Here is an 8,405-nt window from a genome sequence, read left to right as displayed (position 1 = left end):
TTCTACTGTTACCAATTATTTGGTACTATTTTGATCTGCCGTTTTGTGAGGGAAATATTTTGAATTCTCCCATTATGAATGTGGATCTGTCGACTTTTCCTTATGACTGTCAGTTTTTGCTTTAGGTATCTGAAGGTGATGTTGGTAGGTGAAAACAGACATATAAAGATTCCAAGTTGTTATACTTTCCTGGTAAACTGATCATCTCTGACGATCTCTCCTTGAAAAATGAGCTACAGAAGGGCTGCCAGCCGCTCACCTGCTCTGCCTCTGTCCCAGCACTTTGCTCTCATCCCCTAATGCTTCCAACTATCGGTGACCCAGAATGCCTCCAAGGCGGGGACTACCTCTGTTTTGGGGTCTGTCATCCCAGGAAGGTTAGACGAATACACTGACAAACGAACCAACGCAAACAAGTATACACAAGCAGCATTAGTAGTGCGCATTTTTAGATGTTTTAAAATATAGTGTATTGATCAGGATGTGTCAGTGTAGCTCATCAGCTGTAGCAAGGGTACCGCTCTGGTCGGGGTGTTGATAATGGGGGAGGCCATGCACGTGTGGAGGAAGGGGGTATATGGGAGACCTCCACCTCCTACTTGATTTCGCTGTGATCCTAAAATTGCTCTAAAAAATAAAGTCTAATAAAGTAGTGTATTAATAGAAAATTTGAAGTACGATAAGGCCAATAGATCAGGAGGGGTTGCCGGTGAAACGACAGTTTGTCACAGTTCTCAAGAAGAGGATGCACACGTGCCATGGGGGGCCACGGGGTCACACAGGGAAGCACCTGTCAGGAGACAGAGCCAGGGAGGGGAAATGTGGGAGGAGCCTTTACTGTGGTTCCCGTGGGAAGGAGGGTGAGGGAAGCCAAGCAGCTTAGGATTGGCTGGCTTGCATCACTTCCGCAGGCTGAGCCATAGGGGCTGCCCCAGTTGCCTGGTACCTGGCCTCGGGGTGATCAGGGCAGGTCGAGAGCAGCCCCGAGTGCAGGAGCCGATTAAGAAAGTGGCTGGGTGTGTGGCTCTGGACTGGCTGGTCTGTATTTGAAGACTGCACTTGCAGCCAGGCTGTTTACTGTCTCTAGGAACTGGCTAAGCATGGGAGGGGCAGTCCCTCCGGGTCAGCAAGACCCCAGATGTCAAAGCATCAGAATACAGCGTGGGGAGGGGAGGAAGGCAGCACATGGTTCATGCAGGACACTTGCTCTACGCCAGGCATGCACTGGGGCTATATGTTGCCTAAGCCCCAGCTCCTCCAGGAGGTGAGTGACACTGTCACCCTCCCGTTAGAGATGAGGAAACAGGCCCAGGGCTATGCAACAACTTTCCCAAGGTCACAGAGCTAGTAAAGAGTGACATCTGGCCTGACTCCAAAAGCAGTTTTCTAAGTCGTTTCCAAAGAAGCTCCAATGTTAATTCTACCCAGGGAGGGGGCTGAAACTCGCACCTCAACTCTTGACCTTTGACCTTGAAGGCCTGGGAGCTCCCTCCGCCTTCCTGATCTCTGGACACTCCCGAGTCTCCCTGGAGCCCCTGTGACTCAGGTCCTGGTTTCTTACCGGGGGCGCCTAACCTCACCCAAGAGTCTGCCAAGCAAGATTCTACCTGCAAAGCCAATGAGCAATGAGGCTGTGGTCCCTTTGGTCAAGAGGAACCAACTGGTCAAGGTCATAGGCTTCTAGGCCACCACCCGCAAGTGGCAGGCCCCTCGAGATGCCCCAACCACACCCACCCCAGGGCTCTACCCGTGCGACTCAGAGCAACCAAACCCAAGTTGTCCGATTTTCACCAACGGACCTGGAAGAGACCTCAGACACAACAGATCTGAGCTCTTTGGTTTTTATAAACAATGGAACTGAAGTGCGGAGAGCTGAAGGCTAGCTGGTGCAAGGTGGTCTACACACACAGAGATGCGCCCAGACACACACAGGCACACACGCAGAATGCTGGCAGAACCAGTGACATCTGCACACACTTTGTGCGTTGTACTAGGGTTAGTTTCCTGGTTTTGACAGTTTACTGTAGTTACACAAAATGTTACCACTCGGGAGGCTGGGTTAAGAGGAAACAGCACCTCTATGGACTTTTTTTTGCAACTTCCTATGCACCTATAATTATTTCAAAATAAAGTTTGGGGCTTTTTTTAGCCTCGCTGCCGGCTTACAGGGTCTTAGTTCCCCGACCAGGGATCGAACCCAAGGCCTCGGCTGTGAAAGTGCGGAGTCCTAACTACTGGACCGCCAGGGAAATCCCAAAATAAAGTCTTCTTTTTAAGTCACCTGAAGAACTTTTAAAACTCGGCAATGCCTGTGCCTCAAAGCAGGACATGTAGTTAAAATCTCTAGGGGTGGGACCCAGGCAAATATATATTTTCTAAAAGCCCCTCAATGAGAATACTGGGTGGGCCGAGCTGAGAACCACTGCACCGGGTTCCGCAGGAAAACATGCGGATAGCAATGTGGACTTGGAGCTTGGGGCCTCCCACCTTCCTGCTCAGAGCATCCCCTTGGAGTTGGAGTCCTGCACGGGAGAAGCACCATGGAGGCCACCTGGCTGGAGAGAGGGAGGGTTGGCTGTGCTACCCCTTGATGGACCCAAGGGGCGATGCTGCCTTGGGACTGTGGCTGGGACGTCACTCAGACCTTGGCTGGAAAGATGCTGATGTTGCAGGTGGCGCGTTAGGTCACAAGGCCAGCAGGTGCCCAGCACATCCTAGGTGATGGGATGTGCAGCACTGCCGCCTGCGGTGTGCCACAGACCTGCTGGGCAGTGGGAGCCAGACACAGTCACTGACCTGCCGTCTCTGTCTGCCCAGCATTACGTTCCCAGACAGCGGGTCTGTTGGGCTCATCTGTCAGCATAATCACACAGCCTGGAGCACCATCCACTTCTGAGGTGTCCAGCCGGTGGCATCACTGTCTCTGAGTCAGTCACCAACCCCTGGTCTGTGCGCTGCGGTGAGGGTGACAGCGATGCTGTCCCTTACTCTGAGTAGCACAAAACATAGCAGCATATCCCGGGAAGGGCTGATTTTTCACTACTTTCCTTAAAGGGCAGCTAAAACCCAGGGGCTCTTCCTGCAGCCTGTCCTCAGGTTTGCCCTCCTCTGCCCCAAAGACAGGCAGGTGAGAGAGTGGCCCTCATCCTATTCTGCGAGGGCCTGCATCTTGGGCTGGGTGCAGGGGTGCGAGTGTGTGGGGGGCATATCTCAGGAGGTACCAACAGGAAGTAGGCCCACGGGGCTGGAAGGGAGAGAGCCAGCACCTGGCGCGGTTACCCAACGGGCCCCTGAGGCTCAGCTCCTGTTCATCCCCGGCCGAGGGCTGCTTCCTGGCAATAATGCCTCACAAGGCCCCCAAATTCCTGACCTACAGAAATAGCGACATAATAACAATAACTGTCATTTTAAGCCACTGAGTGTTGGGTGACTTGTGACACAACAGGTAACTGATGCGTCTGAGACTGATGGGTCCGAAAGCCCTCCAAAACCCTGACTGATCCCTTCTTCCAGTGTGTGTTTTCTGAAATAGCCATCGGCTCCTCTGGGGACAGATCAGAGGATATCCACGCTGCACACTTGGCTGGTACTGCAGGGTCTTTCCTCTGGAAGCCCGGCCTCCCCTTTCACTGGCTTCTGGGTCTGAGAACAGGCTTAGTCCCGGACGCTGGGCAAGGGATGGCCATGTCCACCTCGTGGTCGCCATCACCTTCTGCCTAGTACCCCCTGATCTCGTATACTGCTATAGGTCAAGCAACACCCACTGGTTTCCTGTCTCTCCTGCCCCTGGGAACTCCATGGTTATTCGCCATTGCCACAGACCTCTGTGGGTCCGTGTCCCCAGAGGCCAACCTGTCCTTGCTCAGTTACAGTGATGACTGGCCTCTGATGCGTAAGTTCTCTCTGTTCTCAGAAGTGTGGCCTCTGTCCTATGTGTCAATTCTGGGGAGTCCAGTTCCCTAAGAGCATCGCACCCACCAACGATGACCCAGAGGACGGTCACCGGTGAGCCCCTGGGTGGTTCTCGTGCCGACACAGGCACTGGGATAAAGGCATCAGCTGCAGATCACTCGCCGTCAGGTAGCAGAGAGCACGATCTCCAAGGAAATAAGGACCAGCACAGGTAAACCGACGGGGAAGCAACACTGAAAATGCAGAGCAATGTCCTAGGCCGAGGCGGGGCCGTGGTGGTGGCCCTGAGCGTGTGGGCACTTTATGTATGAGGAAGAATGTCAGGGAATGCCCAGAGGAAAGGGGAGAGTGTGGACAGGCGTTATCCATCTCCTAGCACTGCCGAGGACCAGCCTTGGAGGGAAGAAGACGGTTAAGCTGATAACTTAGCTTTTATGAGCAGGCTCCACGCTTAGTCACACCAGCTGAGCCTATGACCTGGCGAGATCCCACCAGAAAAGAAACCAACCCTGTATAACAAAAACCAACAGCTGTCCCCACGCAACGTGGAGAACAACGGTTCATTTCAGGCATTTCACTGAAAAATCAGCTGAGTCAGTAGGAAAATAAACACAACCAATAGCTAAACTCCCTTGGCAATACACCAAACAGCAGTGCTTGTGCCTAGGGAGAGGATTCTTCACTTTTCCACCAGCTACCCTGACGCTGGCCGACTCTGCTCCAGGCCACCTCCCAGCACAGGGAGGTGCCCCTGGAAGAGTTGGCCTGGAAGACGTCACCGGTAAGCAGTTACCATGAATAGAGCACCAAAGGGAAGCCAAGGCCAAGGAGAGCGAGCCCTGGGTCATCCTCCTTTGCTGTCAGCTTCTGTCTTTGATCCTCAAGGTAGAGCATTAGAAAGTCGTGGTTCTGGAACACAGTCCTCCAAGGAGACATGAGGAATCCTTGAATCATACCCGCAAAGGTCCTGGCAGGACAAGCCATATGATTTGTGGGCCCCAGAGGAAAATGAAAAGGTGAGGCCCCTTTTTTGAAAGTTATTAAAAATATCAAGACAGGCATAGCAGATTATTAAACCAAGCATGGGGCCCTGGGTGAACGCACAGGCCACATGTCCAGGAAGTTGGCCTGGGTCCTGGGCAACAAGGTAGGATGCAAGGAGCATTGAGCCGGGAGTCAGCAGCCCCGGGTTTGGTCCTCACCCTGCCATGTGCTTACTGTGTGACTATGCGTGAGGCGCTTAGCGTCTCTGGGTCATCTGAAAACCTGAGACAAAGAGCAAAGATATGAGGGAAATAAAGGTTTCAAATCTTGTTTGCTATTTATAAAAATATTTTAAAAATCAATATTTCTATAAATATGTACATACTTAGCCTTCAAAAAGCTTTATTTTCAGCCAACATCTGTTCTTTACCTGTCTCCTGCCAGCTGCCGTGCCAGGTTCTGGGGGCAAGGATTAGGGATGGTCACTGCCTTAGGGGACCCACACCCTCCAAAGCCCCATACCCGGAAATAGGGCTACAGTGTTAACAAGCAGAGCATGTCCACCAGTGGTGTCTTTCAAAGGTGTTGCCTGGGGACTTCCCTGGCAGTCCAGTGGTTAAGGCTCTGTGCTCCCAAGGCAGGGGGCGAGGGGTCCATCCATCCCTGGTCGGGGAACTAAGATCCCTGCATGCCGCATGCTGCAGCAGAAAAAAATAAATAAATAAAAAATAAAAAGGCGTTGCCTTGTAGCATTATTCTAATCTTGAAAGCCATCCTTCTGGAATTGCGTTCAGAGTCAAGGTTAAACCACCAAGAAAGTCAACCCCATTGCATTAGTCACTCCTAGTTTTGGACCACTTACACGACACTACCTAGTTTGATTATCCATCTAGTTTAATAGCTTTCATTCATAATGATTTGGAGCCATTTAAAAATTCTAATCCACCCTCAGAGAATTTTTTAAAACATAAGACTTGTTTAGTGTTTTACACTTTGCCAAGTAAATCCTACATAGTTTTCCTTTGTTCATCAGGACAATAGAAGTATTATTTTTATCTCCATTTTATGAATGAGATTCTGTCTCTAGTTAAAAAAAAAAAAGCCAAAGGAATATACAAATTAGCCCTGGAATCAATTCTTTAAAAATGCCAAAATGCGGTCTTCCCTGGTGGCGCAGTGGTTGAGAGTCCGCCTGCCGATGCAGGGGACGCGGGTTCGTGCCCCGGTCCGGGAAGATCCCACGTGCCGCGGAGCGGCTGGGCCCGTGAGCCATGGCCGCTGAGCCTGCGCGTCCGGAGCCTGTGCTGCGCAACAGGAGAGGCCACAACAGTGAGAGGCCCGCATAACGCAAAAAATAAATAAATAAATAAGATTAACCCTATTTTGAAGATTAACCATATTTACATACCTGGAGCACAAACAGTCTAGCTATAATGTGCTTGAAAACAGGCACCAATATTCTCGCCCTCGCTTCCATTACAGCAGGAGTCATATTAGAGGCAGTTCTGTGATTCTCCTCAACAGACACGGTTCACGCTGAAAACGGAGGCACAGGGCCCTTTGCAGTTTGTGGAGAGAACAATTTCTCACCTTCCACGTAGCTCCTCCAGGGTAGAGGCTGTGGGGCGGGCAGCACTGCAGCACGGGACCCACAGATCCGAGTGGTCACTAGTGCTTCCTTTGGACAGTGTCTTTTCTCAGTGGGCTGAGGGTGGGGGTGGGAGTGTGAAGAGATTCAGGTTCACCCAGGCTCAGGGCCCTCACGGCCGCCGGGCAAGCAGGCTTTTGAGTCCCTGGGGAGATGTGTTCTTTCATTGACTTTAATGGAAACAGTGGCATTTCAGGTAGACTGGGAACGGGAATCAAGACCCAATAAGCCTTAAGAGACACAGACGTGCAATTAGAATTACAAGATTCATTTGAAAGAGCATCCCGGTTAGGGCTGGGGTGGGGACTCGGGGGAGGGAGAGTTTAGTGCTCGGAACTTGGCCCAGGAACAAAAATGTTGGCTTTCTAATTTGCCTGCCATGCCTTTCTGAGTCCAGATGATAAAATAATGCAAATCAGAGCAATTTACCTTATGCTAAGTGCTTACTACGCATTCCTTCCTTTAATCTTCGCAAGAGGTTTCCCTTGAGCCAGATACTTAGCCCCATTTTACCATCAGCCAAGGGGCCTGAGATCCAGGGAGACTGAGTACCCAGCGTCACAGCTCAGTGAGTGGCCAGGCTGCGAGGCTGACCTACTTCTCCTGACTCCTGGGCCTGTGCTCTCGAGCTCTGCGCCATGCTGCCTGAAGATTCAGATATTTGTCTATTTTATCGTGGAAAGTGGAGGGCGGCCAAGTATGAAGACAGTCTCCCCAACTGCTCAACCCTGAGACCCTTTAAAATCCAGACACAAGGATGCAGGCGTCAGGCCTAGAGCAGGCCACCAACCCATCCTGGCTCACGAATGTCACTCTGCATCCACAGGGACCCAGGAGAAGCTGGAGAGGGGTGACCCGGCACGGTGGCCCCGGGGGGAGCTACCGTGGGCCCCTCCAGGCCCCCAGGCCACCTCCCTTCTGGCTGTTTACCTCTTGGTTCTTTCCAAACCCCACTGCAGAGCAAATAGCCCCGGAATTTCCTATGAACACATGGGTTTTACTACTCTCTTCCTGCTTGAGGGGTTTTGAATACATTTATATGGTTCTTGTAAATGCTAAAGATAAGGCGTGGAATGTAGCTCTCATCCCCTCCCTCCCTTCCTCCAATTTTTAGCCCTCTTAATACAGGAATGGGCCAGACTCCACCCGTTGCAGCTGAAAGTGCTACCAGAAAACGCTGAAAAAAAGTCCACGCCGTCCTGCCAATACCCTCAGAAATCGAGGCTTTCCACCGGGAGTGCAGTACGTTCTGCATTCTCCTTTTAGGTGAAATAAAAATAAAAGGAGACAGGAAAAACAGCTAAACAAAACATTCATTCCTGTTCAAAAAATAAAACAGAAATTAATAGCAGCTTTGGGCCTGCAGGTCAAAGTGATATTGTGAGTTTACCCTCGGAGTCCCCTCTGTTCTCTAAGCAGGACACTTAGAGATGAATTTTTCTTTATATAAAAAAGACAGGGTCACGATTAGAACCAAAAGAAACAAGGACTAGAAATTGAACAGACACACAGTGGTGAATGCTGATGTCACAGGTCTGTGGGGCTCCAGGCAGAGGAGGCCAAACTCAATCCTGCAGGGGAATGGGTTTGAAGGCCTCCCTTTCCTGGCGCGAAACCAGAGCTGGCTCGAGGGAGTAAGGCAGGAAGGGCAGAGCGTGGCTGGTACCATAAAGCATGCTCACAGCTGAGGAAGAATCACAGAGAGCTTCACCTGGGTTCCTACCACCAAGGAACAGAGCCCCAAGTCAGGGACACGGGCCACCTCAGGTGGACGGTGGAGGCAACCATAAAACCAGGGAGAGAGAAATCAGAAACAATTTCCAGTCCAGGCCACCCTGCAAACAAAGTTCTAAAGAATGCC

This window comes from Stenella coeruleoalba, assembly GCF_951394435.1.
Source record: "Stenella coeruleoalba genome assembly, chromosome: 2".
NCBI classification, from domain to species: domain Eukaryota; kingdom Metazoa; phylum Chordata; class Mammalia; order Artiodactyla; family Delphinidae; genus Stenella; species Stenella coeruleoalba.
The sequence above is the reverse complement of the archived record's forward strand: the minus strand, read 5'-3'. Positions refer to the sequence as shown.